The sequence below is a fragment of the Brachyhypopomus gauderio genome, chromosome 13 (genome assembly GCF_052324685.1).
Source record: "Brachyhypopomus gauderio isolate BG-103 chromosome 13, BGAUD_0.2, whole genome shotgun sequence".
NCBI classification, from domain to species: Eukaryota; Metazoa; Chordata; class Actinopteri; order Gymnotiformes; family Hypopomidae; genus Brachyhypopomus; species Brachyhypopomus gauderio.
This window is the reverse complement of record NC_135223.1, coordinates 10047001-10059013: the sequence shown is the minus strand read 5'-3', so window position 1 is coordinate 10059013 and position 12013 is coordinate 10047001. Positions and strand designations below refer to the sequence as shown.

The window sequence follows — 12013 nt, the reverse complement described above, 5'->3', positions numbered from 1 at the left end:
CTAAAGGCCCAAAAGGATCAAAATAATGTGTATTGGCAAAATGATTCAGATCACAGAACTAAATCACATGCTGAGGTCAGCTTTGTGTGCGTTTGTGTGGTGTTTCATGTGAGCAATTGTTTTCAGTCAGTTTCGGTGTTTGGCCACTAGATGGAGCCCAAGTACTATCATACTGATATCTCATTAATCTCAGTAATGCAATGACATTTTGGTGAATTAAAAGGTTCATTTCTGGTCAGGCAGTGCACTTTTTGTTATGAGATGTAATTGCAATGTTATAGACCTTATTGATCTGAATCATACAAGCCCCATTACTTGTCTGTATTCTGCATAACAAGATTGCTGCGTGAGTTTTTATGATTTCTCAGGTTTTTGGGTACTGTAGCGCCTCCGACAGGCCAATTTGAACCACACTTGGCCTACCTCACAAGGACCTCAGTCTATAAAAGCCTTTCAAATTGGGAGTTGATCACTTACATGGTTTATGAGTTATAGCAATAAAGGTCATTTATGGCATGGCCAGAAGGATATAATGGAAAAATTGACCAATCAGACAAATAAAAATGCAACATTTTTTCCTTATTTAGTTAACTACAGTGTCTACAGATTATGCCTATGCCATTTTTGCCATCATTGGATTAAATTCCTAGGACTAGTTCTTAAAGAGCTATTTTCAAACAATTGATGAATGTGACAAAAGTATGCATTTTTTAATAGGACTTGTAATTGCAAAGTTGTCAGGTCTACTGCAAGGTATAAAATGAAACAAGTTGCATGTTCCTAAGTGAAAATTTGGAGGAGTTATGTATGATTTTCACAAATAGCGCCACCTAGTGGCCAAATGTTTCAACACTGCACAGTATGACACATAGTCCTGGGATATGTACAGTGATGAGGTTTCATGTTGATTGGCCAATGGTAAGTCTGTCAAATGGCCAATTAATTCAAATAAAAATTAATTGGCTCATGGCGGCCATGTTTTTTGAGTGATGAGGTCATCATTGTGTGCCTTGATACCACTTGGGCCCCTGATGATGCCTGTAAAGTTTGGGCTTGATGTGACTAATGGTTTCTGAGAAACAAATTTCCCCATGTTATAGCGCCCCCTATTGGACAATCGTGGCCAGCTTTGACCTGTGACCTCTGAGTCATGTGCCCTAACAACTGATAAATTTTCATAAAGATAGGTCAAAGCATTGCTGAGATATAGCTGCTGAAGTCAATTTGGCCACGCCTCAGAGCTATTGATTGACATGTGACAACCAGACGGTATACCAATGTCACAGTTTTGTTGATGTTCCTTGATAATGAGATTCTTGTGAATATTTTGACACCAAGATTGTGGTGATCAGATGAAAAACCAGGGACTAGTATAAAAAAGTAGGTTTTGCATATTATGCAAATTAGCAAAAAATCTAAGTAGGCGGAGCTTAATGGTTCTTGAGGCTTTTTTGTTTGTCTGGAGCCAAGGAATGCACCTGAAGTGGAATTTTGTGTCTAGGACCTACGGGGTGGGAGATATGAATCCAAACGCAAAATGCTGCGCTATAGCGCCACCATGAGGCCAATTTGGGTGTCTGTACTTAAGCACGGTCCCGCAAACAGACTACACCAGTCTGCCAAGTTTGGTCTCCCTGCGCCTTACGGTTTAGGCTGCAGTATGCGTTTTATGCGGAGAAAAATAATAATAAATATAGCCGCAAGCGGCAATTGCGGGTTCACACACGAAAAAGGCAAAAAAGCCCAAAAAATTGGCAAAATGATTCAGATCAGAAGTAAATCACATGCTGTGAGTAGCTTTGTGTGTATGTGTGTTTGTATGTTTTTTGATTTAAGCAGTACATCTTGGCTTGAGCCAAGGAATACAATAGAAGTAGTATTTTGTTTCTAGGCCCTACAGTGTGAAAGATATTGGAAAATAAAAGTGAAAAGAAGCTGTTTGGGTTTGGCCAGTGTGTACTCTACAGATAGTTTGTGATGACATCTGCGTGTGTCAGAAAGGGAGACACAGAAATAGCACATCTGGCTAGGGCTGCATTTATGTGAACAATATAGGAAGGCCTGCATGTGTCTATACATGATTGGGCCTGTATATTACCGACAGAGAGAGATTCAGGGAGCCAGAGACTATGCTTTGTTAATTCACTCCTTGCACACCTTGCACGCCTAACATGACTGTCCGTGTATTCAAAGTATGAACGTAGTCTGCAAAGCCTGCCATAACATGACTGACATGACTGGCATGACTGACATAACTGATATGACTGGAATGACTTCACTGGCATGATGAACAAAAATAACATGACTGATATGACTGACAACTGGCATGACTGGAATGAGTGACATGACTAGCATGACTGTAATGACATGACTGATATGAGTGACATGACTGGCATGACATGACTGATATGACTGACACGACTTATGTCTGACATGACTGGACTGACATGACTGACATCTGCTTGTGTCAGAAAAGGAGACATAGAAATAGCACATCTGGCTAGGGCTGCATCTATGTGAACAATATAGGAAGGCCTGCATGTGTCTATACATAATTGGGCCTGTATATTACCGACAGAGAGAGATTGAGGGAGCCAGAGACTATGCTTTGTAAATTCACTCCTTGCACACCTTGCATGCCTAACATGACTGTCCGTGTATTCAAAGTATGAATGTGGACTAACATGACTGATATGACTGACATAACTGGCATGACTGTAATGATTTGATTATTTGACTTATATGACTGACATGACTGATATGACTGATATGACTGGACTGAAATGACTGGCATGGCATGCCTGATATGACTGATACGACTGACATTGCTGGCATGAATGACATATACTATACATATACTATAATAATATGCATACAAACTATACATACATTTAGGTAGAAGTGTGTGTGTGTGTGTGTGTGTGTGTGTGTGTGTTTTAGTCAAAGAGTAATGGGTATACATGGCTAGGGCAGTGTGTATGTTAAACCTATAAGTAGGTGTGTGTGTGTGTGTGTGTGTGTGAGAGAGAGAGAGAGAGAGAGAGTGTTTTCAAAAACAGAAGCTAAACGTCAGTTTGTGTGTTTGTATCTGGGTTACTCATAGCGAAATGGGTAGGTATGGCAAGGGCAGTGTGAAAGCTACAGAGGCCTGTGTTTTTGTAAGTGCATGTGAAAGAGAGAGAGGGGGGGAGGTAGAGCCCATGGGTTGTAAAGTGTTGGAAGCAAGGGGGAGTGTGAGGGGAGTGGAGGAGGGGGGGGCAGAGTGTGTGAGAAAGGCACGTGCGTGTGTGGCTTAGCAGCTGTGTATGCCTCCCTCCACTGCTTTGTATGGAAAATGAAAATATTCACTGTAGAGCTGTTTGTGGACGGATTTGGCTCAAAATTGGCACATCGCACCACAATGGTCATGTGAATGTGGATTTCAATTTCCATAACAATCAGACATACTATGGCGTAGTTATTGAACTGGGAATTTGATTTGTTATGATGGTAGCATTGTGATGCATATGAAAAATATTAATTTGTCAAAAACTTAGGATTTTCTCGCTAATCTTAGCATTTCAAAGTCTGCTGAGTATTACAAGGTGTGATTTAAGGTGATGGAGTTAAAATGCTAGGACTAGTATGAAAATGACAAGTTATATATATTTGATGATAGTGAAAAAGTGGTACATTTTTGCAAAGCACATGTAATTACAAAGTTGCTAGGAATTCTGCATACAATCATATGAGTCCAAGCATTTCTTGATAAGTGAAAATATGTAGGAGAAATTCTGGATTTTCTAGTATAGCGCCACCTAGTGGTGCAATTCCCTTCTAACATGAGTATGTCTTAGAGGGTGTGTACATGAACATACCATGTCAGTTTCATGTGTATGTACCTATGGTAAGTCTGTCAAATGGCCAATAAATTCAAATTAAAATTAATTGGCTTATGGCGGCCATGTTTTTTGAGTGATGAGGTCATCATTGTGTGTCTTGATACCACTTGACCCCATGATGATGCCTGTAAAGTTTTGGCTTGATGTGACTAATGGTTTCTGAGAAACAGTTTTTCCCATGTTATAGCGCCCCCTATTGGACAATCGTGGCCAGCTTTGACCTGTGACCTCCGAGTCATGTGCCCTAACAACTGATAAATTTGCATGAAGATTGGTCAAAGCATTGTTGAGATATAGCTGCTGAAGTAAAATTGGCCACGCCTCAGAGCTATTGATTGACATGTGACAGCCAGGCTGTATGGAAATGTCACAATGTTGGCGATAAGTTTTGATAATGAGATTCTTCTGAGTAGTTTGATACCAAGATTGTGGTGATCAGATGAAAAACCAAGGAGTAGTAGGCAAAAGTAGGTTTTGCATATTATGCAAATTAGCAAAAAATCTAAGTAGGCGGAGCTTCATAGTTGTATATGAAATGTCCTATTGAATTGAGCCAAGGAATGCATAGGAAGTGGAATTTTGTTTCTATGACTTATGGTATGGGAGATATGGGCCAAAAAGTCACATAGTGTGCTATAGCGCCACCATCAGGCCAATGTGGGTCCCTATAAGTGTGTGTGGTCCTTTTGACCTAGAGAACAAGTTTGGCAAGTTTGGTGTGTCTAGGCCTTACGGTTTAGGCTGCAGTATCATTTATAGACAGCAAAATGGGCAAAAGAATAATAATAATAAGAAAAACGCTAACAATTACAATAGGGTTCCCACACTATGTGTGTGTGAACCCTAAATATAGCCGCAAGCGGCGATTGGCGGGTTCACACAAAAAAAGGCAAAAAAGCCCAAAGAGTCTTTTAGACTAACAAATTAGCCTCTTGGCCTCAATAGGCAAAAAGAAGCACAATAGGTCATTTAGACCCAAAAGTGAATAGAAGCTGTTTGAGTGGAAAAAATGCATAAATAAATCAATGTGACAAAACATTCAATTCAACTGAGGCACTAAAGGCCCAAAAGGATCAAAATAATGTGTACTGGGAAACTGAGTCAGATCAAAAAGCTAAACCACATGCTGAGATCAGCTTTGTATGTGTTTGTGTGGTATTTCATGTGAGCAATAATTTTCAGTCAGTTCTGGAATATGGCCACTAGATGGAGGCCAAGTACTACCATACTGATATCTCATTGATCTCAGTAATGTAATAGGACATTTTGGTGAAATAAAAGGTTAATTTCTGGTCAGGCAGTGCACTTTTTGTTATGAGATGTAATTGCAATGTTATAGACCTCATTGATCTGAATCATACAAGCCCCATTACTTGTCTGTATTCTGCATAACAGCATTGCTGCATGAGTTTTTATGATTTCTTAGGTTTTTGGGTACTGTAGCGCCCCCGACAGGCCAATGTGAACCAAACGTGTCCTACCTCACAAGGACCTCAGTGTATAAAAGCCTTTCAAATTGCGAGTTGATCACTTACATGGTTTATGAGTTATAGCAATATAGGTCATTTATGGAATGGCCAGAAGGATATAATGGAAAAATGGACCCACCTGAATATTTTAAAATCCAATATTTTTAAATAACTTTTTACCTCCAGAGTCTACTGATTATGCTCATAGCAATTTTGCCATAATTGGATCAAATTCCTAGGACTAATTCCAAAAGAGCTATTTTCAAACAATTGATGAATGTGACAAAAGTATGCATTTTTTAATAGGACTTGTAATTGCAAAGTAGTCAGGTGTCCTGCAAGGACTCAAAAGAATCAAGCTGCATGTTCCTAAGTGAAAATTTGGAGGAGTTATGCATGATTTTCACAAATAGCGCCACCTAGTGGCCAAATGTTTCAAAACTGCACAGCATGACACATAGTCCTGAGAAATGGACAGTGGTGAGGTTTCATGTTGATTGGGCAATGGTAAGTCTATCAAATGGCCAATTAAGTCAAATCAAAATTAATTGGCTCATGGCGGCCATGTTTTTTAAGTGATGATGTCATCATTGTGTGCCTTGATACCAATTAGGCCCCTGATGATGCCTGTAAAGTTTTGGCTTGATGTGACTAATGGTTTCTGAGAAACAGTTCTTCTCATGTTATAGCGCCCCCTATTGGACAATCTGGGCCAGCTTTGACCTGTGACCTCCGAGTCATGTGCCCTAACAACTGATAAATTTTCATGAAGATTGGTCAAAGCATTGCTGAGATATAGCTGCTGAAGTAAATTTGGCCACGCCTCAGAGCTATTGATTGACATGTGACAACCAGACTGTATACCAATGTCACAATTTTGTTGATGTTCCTTGATAATGAGATTCTTCTGAATATTTTGACACCAAGATTGTGGTGATCAGATGAAAAACCAGTGACTAGTATAAAAAAGTAGGTTTTGCATATTATGCAAATTAGCAAAAAATCTAAGTAGGCGGAGCTTAATGGTTCTTGAGGCTTTTTTGTTTGTCTGGAGCCAAGGAATGCACCTGAAGTGGAATTTTGTTTCTAGGACCTACGGGGTGGGAGATATGAACCCAAACGCAAAATGCTGCGCTATAGCGCCACCATCAGGCCAATGTGGGTCTCTGTACTTTAGCACGGTCCCGCAAACAGACTACACCATTCTGCCAAGTTTGGTCTTCCTGGGCCTTACGGTCTAGGCTGCAGTATGCGTTTTATGCGGAGAAAAATAATAATAAATATAGCCGCAAGCGGCAATGAGCGGGCTCCTCGCAAGTGGCATAGGTACCGACTTGCATGCCTGCGGCGAAGGCATAGTAGATATGGCTAGGCCAGTGTGTATGTGAAACCTATTGGTAGGCCAGTGCATGTGTGTGCATGTGTAATAGAGAGAGAGAGGTTTGGTGTGATAATGTTTGTGTTCATCAGTTAGAGCTGTGTATGTGTGTGAGTGATTGCATATAATGGGCAGTCTTAGTTGTCACAGTGAACTCACACTGTCATGTCAGACATGTATGTGCTCAATCTGTGATGCATACACATAAGTAGGTGTATGTGTGTGTGTGTGTGTGTGTGTGTGTGTGTGTGTGTGTGTGTGTGTGTGTGTGTGTGTGTGTGTGAATTAGGTGTTTGTATGTGTTACTCTCTAATGTATGGGTAGGCATGGCTAAGGCAGTGTGTATGTGAAGCTTATAGGGAGGCCTGCTTTTTTTGTGAGTGCATGTGAAATAGAGAGAGGGAGGGGGAGACAGAGACCATGGGTTGTTAAGTGTTAGAAGGTTGGGGGAGTGTGGGGGAGTGGAAGAGAGGGGCACTCTGCGTGTGTGAGAAGTGAGTGCATGTGAAATAGAGAGAGGGAGGGGGAGACAGAGACATGGGTTGTTTAGTGTTAGAAGGTTGGGGGAGTGGGGGGTGGGGAGTGGATGAGAGGGGCACTCTGCGTCTGCGAGAATGAGAGCGTGCGTGGCTTCAAAGGCTCTCTACCGCTCCTTGCACTGCTGAGTATGGAAAATGAAAATATTCACTGTAGAGTCATTTGTGCACGGATTTAGCTCAAACTTGGCACATATCACCACAATGGTCATGTGAATGTGCATGTCAATTTTCATAAATATCGGACATACTATGGCGGAGTTATTAAAATATGAATTTGATGTGTTATGATGGTACCATTGTGATGCATATGAAAAATATAAATTTGTGGAAATCTTAGGATTTTTTGCACAACATTTGCATTGCATAGTCTGCTGAGTATATCAAGGTGTGATTTGAGGTGATGGAGTGAAAATCCTAGGAGTAGTGTGGAAAATGGAAATTATACATATTTGATAATATGTCAAAATCCGTACATTTTTGTAAAGCACTTGCAATTACAAAGTTGTTAAGGATTCTACGTAGAATCATATGAGTCCAAGTTTGTTGTTTTATGTCATACTATGTGGGCGTAATTCAGGAGTTTCTAGTATAGCGCCACCTAGTGGTGCAATTGCCATCATACCCCAGTATGTCTTAGAGGGTGTGCACCTGAACATGCCATGTGAGTTTCAGGTCAATTGACATATGTAAAGCTTGTAAAGCTTGTGAAATTGTATACTGACAGCTAATTGGTCGATGGTGGCGGCCATATTGGACATATGATGGTGCAGATCTAGGACCTGTCTCAGAGGTGCATGTAGATGATGCATACCAAGTTTCGTGTTATTTGGCCAATCGGTGTGTGCAGGAGAGTTTTTTGGCAGTTATAGCGCCCCCTAGGTGTGAATGTGTGCCAAAATGTATGGGCAGGTGTAGACGCCCAACAGGTACATGTATATGAAATTTGGTGTGAATATGTAAAAGTATGCATGAGATACAGCAGAAAATGTGCATTTTTGGCTGTGAAATTTTTGCCCCTTGACTTGTGTGGCATGTGGCCACGCCCATGTGCAGAAATGTGCATTTTTTGTTAAAGATTATTAAAGTTCAGACTCTTCTGAACGTTTTGATACCACATATGTGCATGTATGTGAAAAATCCAGGGACTAGTTAGCTCTCAAAAATGTGTGCGATTTTGCATATTATGCAAATTAGCTCGAAAACGAAGTAGGCGGAGCTTATGGGTTCTTGAGGCTTTTTGGTAGGTTTGGAGACAAGGAACATGTATATGAAAAAATTTTAAATTTAGGACTTACGTGGTACTGGCAATTTACTTGAATGCGTTTGCGTGCGCTGTAGCGCCACCTATGGGCGGATTTGGCTGGCGTCTTGCGCCTGAGTAGCGGGAGGGACTACTACCTATTGACCAAGTTTCAAGTCTGTAGGCCTTACGGATTGGGCTGTGTGAATCGTTTTAAGGCAGAAAAAGAAATATAGCCGCAAGCGGCGATTGGCGGGTTCACACACAAATAGGCATATTTTGGCCTCAATAGGCAAAAGGAAGCCCAAAAGGTCCTTTAGACCTAAAAGTGAAAAGAAGCTGTTTGGGTTTGGCCAGTGTGTGCTCTACAGATAGTGTGTGATGACATCTGCGTGTGTCAGAAAGGGAGACACAGAAATAGCACATCTGGCTAGGGCTGCATCTATGTGAACAATATAGGAAGGCCTGCATGTGTCTATACATGATTGGGCCTGTATATTACAGACAGAGAGAGATTGAGGGTGCCAGAGACTATGCTTTGTTAATTCACTCCTTGCACGCCTAACATGACTGCCCGTGTATTCAAAGTATGAATGTAGTCTGCAAAGCCTGGCATTACATGACTGACATGACTGGCATGACTGGCATGACTGACATAACTGATATGACTGGCATGACTGAAATGACATCACTGGCATGATGAACAAAAGTAATATGACTGATATGACTGACATAACTGGAATGAGTGACATGACTGGCATGACTGTAATGACATGACTGATATGACTGACATGACTTATGTCTGACATGACTGGACTGACATGACTGATATGACTGGACTGAAATGACTGACATGACTGGACTGACATGACTGTTATGACTGGACAGATATGCATACAAACTATACATACATTTAGGTAGAAGTGTGTGTGTGTGTGTGTGGTAGTGTATGTACTCAAACTATGACAACATATACTAATACATACATACATAAGTATACATAGAAACTATACATACATATAGGTATAAAGGTGTGTGTGTCTGTGTGTTTGTGTGAGAGAGAGACAAAAAAGAAGCCAAATATCAGTTTGTATGAGCATGTGTTAGTCACTGAGATATGGGTGGGTATGGCTAGGGAAGTGTCATTGTGAATGCTATAGGAAGGCCTGCTTGCGCCTGTATGTGTGTGCCTGGTTAATAGACACAGAGAGATCTAGGTAGCCAGAGCAATGTTTACTTAGGGCACAGAGATGGGAGGGGGAATGTGGGTGAGAGTGTGAGAGAGACTGAGAGTGTGAGTTTCAGCTTGCGTGCGTGTGAGAAGGAGAAGGTGACAGAGGGACTTTACATGCATTTTTATGCATTGTATATAATACTGCACTGTAGAGCCATACGATAACCGATTTAGATGAAACTTGACAAATTTGTTCAGGATGGGATTCTGAATGGGCTTGTGCATTTTGGTCAGAATTGGGTAAAATATGAAAGAGCTTTAAGAATATGAATATTATATGTATCGATGCTGTCCATTAAAAAAATATTTAGCAGGTATAAGTGTCCTCAAATCCAAAATCTTTGGATTGTTTTTTGATTTCACACTCTGTAGAGTATTATAAGACTTTGCTTGACATGATAGTATGAAAATCCTAGGAGGAGTATGAAAAGTGATGATTTCAAACTATTATTAACTGTAAATAAATTGTGCATTTTTTAATAGGACATGTAATGGGAAAGTTGTTCGCACTACTGCAAGGAATCAAAAGAGTCCAATTGCATGTTCCCAAGTGGAATTATGTAGGGGATACACTTGCTTTTTTTGCAATAGCGCCCCCCAGTGGCCAATCGACACCCGGCTAGATTATGTCATAGGGGGCGTGCACTTGTCCACACCCAAGAGGTTTCGTGCAGATCGACCAATGGTAAGCCTGTCAAACGCGTGCCGATCACTGATTGGCCGATTACGTCAGCCATTTTGGAAGTATGGCATGTCTGCTTTAGGACCTGGTTCCCAGAGGCCCATAGATGATGTCTGCCAAGTTTCATGTGGATCGGCCAATCTGAGTGCATGGGGCAAATTTTTGCATGTTATAGCGCCCCCTAGCAGGTGAGGTATGGCAACCTCTGCGAGCTGCCCCAGACCCTCACACGGAAGCTGTCTGTGAAGTGCCATCTCATTACATGCAAGTTTTCTTAAGTTAGAGCTCCATATGCGCAAAATTTACTATTGAATTTACGCCCCCTCATTTGATTGGCTTATACTGACTAGGTAGTGAAGAAATTAGCATTTTTGTTGGATACATTTTAAAGTTCAGACTCTTCTGAACGTTTTGATACCACATATGTGCATGTATGTGAAAAATCCAGGGACTAGTTCGCGCTCAAAGATGTGTGCGATTTTGCACATTATGCAAATTAACTCGAAATCTAAGTGGGCGGAGCTAAAGGGTCCTAGAGGCTTTTTTGTTTGGTTTGAGCCAAGGAATCCATCAGAAGTGGAATTTCGTTTCTATGACCTACGGTGTAGGAGATATGGACCAAAACGCAAAATGCTGCGCTATAGCGCCACCATCAGGCCAATGTGGGTCATTGTCTGGGTTTCCCTCATTGCACCTCTGGTGCACCTGTCTGCCAAGTTTGGTGTTTCTGGGCCTTACGGTCTAGGCTGCAGTATGCGTTTTACAGCCTGAAAAATAATAATAATAAGAAGAAAAACTCGAGCAATTACAATAGGGTTCCCACACTATGTGTGTGAACCCTAATAATAATAATAAATATAGCCGCAAGCGGCAATGAGCGGGCTCCTCGCAAGTGGCATAGGTACCGACTTGCATGCCTGCGGCGAAGGCATAGTAGATATGGCTAGGCCAGTGTGTATGTGAAACCTATTGGTAGGCCAGTGCATGTGTGTGCATGTGTAATAGAGAGAGAGAGGGGTTTGGTGTGATAATGTTTGTTTTCATCAGTTAGAGCTGTGTATGTGTGTGAGTGATTGCATATAATGGGCAGTCTTAGTTGTCACAGTAAACTCACATGTCTGACATGACAGTGTATGTGCTCAATTTGTGATGCATACACATAAGTAGGTGTATGTGTGTGTGTGTGTGTGTGTGAATTAGGTGTTTATATGTGTTACTCTAATGTATGAGTAGGCATGGCTAAGGCAGTGTGTATGTGAAGCTTATAGGGAGGCCTGTTTTTTCTGTGAGTGCATGTGAAATAGAGAGAGGGAGGGGAAGACAGAGACCATGGGTTGTTAAGTGTTATAAGGTTGGGGGAGTGTGGGGGGGAGTGGATGAGAGGGGCACTCTGCGTGTGTGAGAAGTGAGTGCATGTGAAATAGAGAGAGGGAGGGGGAGACAGAGACATGGGTTGTTAAGTGTTAGAAGGTTGGGGGAGTGTGGGGGGAGTGGATGAGAGGGGCACTCTGCGTCTGCGAGAATGAGAGCGTGCGTGCCTGCAAAAGGCTCTCTACCGCTCCTTGCACTGCTGAGTATGGAAATTGAAAA

General features: G+C 41.5%; 1 protein-coding gene across 1 annotated transcript in view; it reads right to left on the bottom strand.

Annotated features, from left to right (window-relative positions):
• LOC143473663 (dynein axonemal heavy chain 11) overlaps nt 1–12013 on the bottom strand; it is a 109716-nt gene that overhangs the window by 19795 nt on the left and 77908 nt on the right. The gene's annotated exons all lie outside the window — the stretch shown is intronic.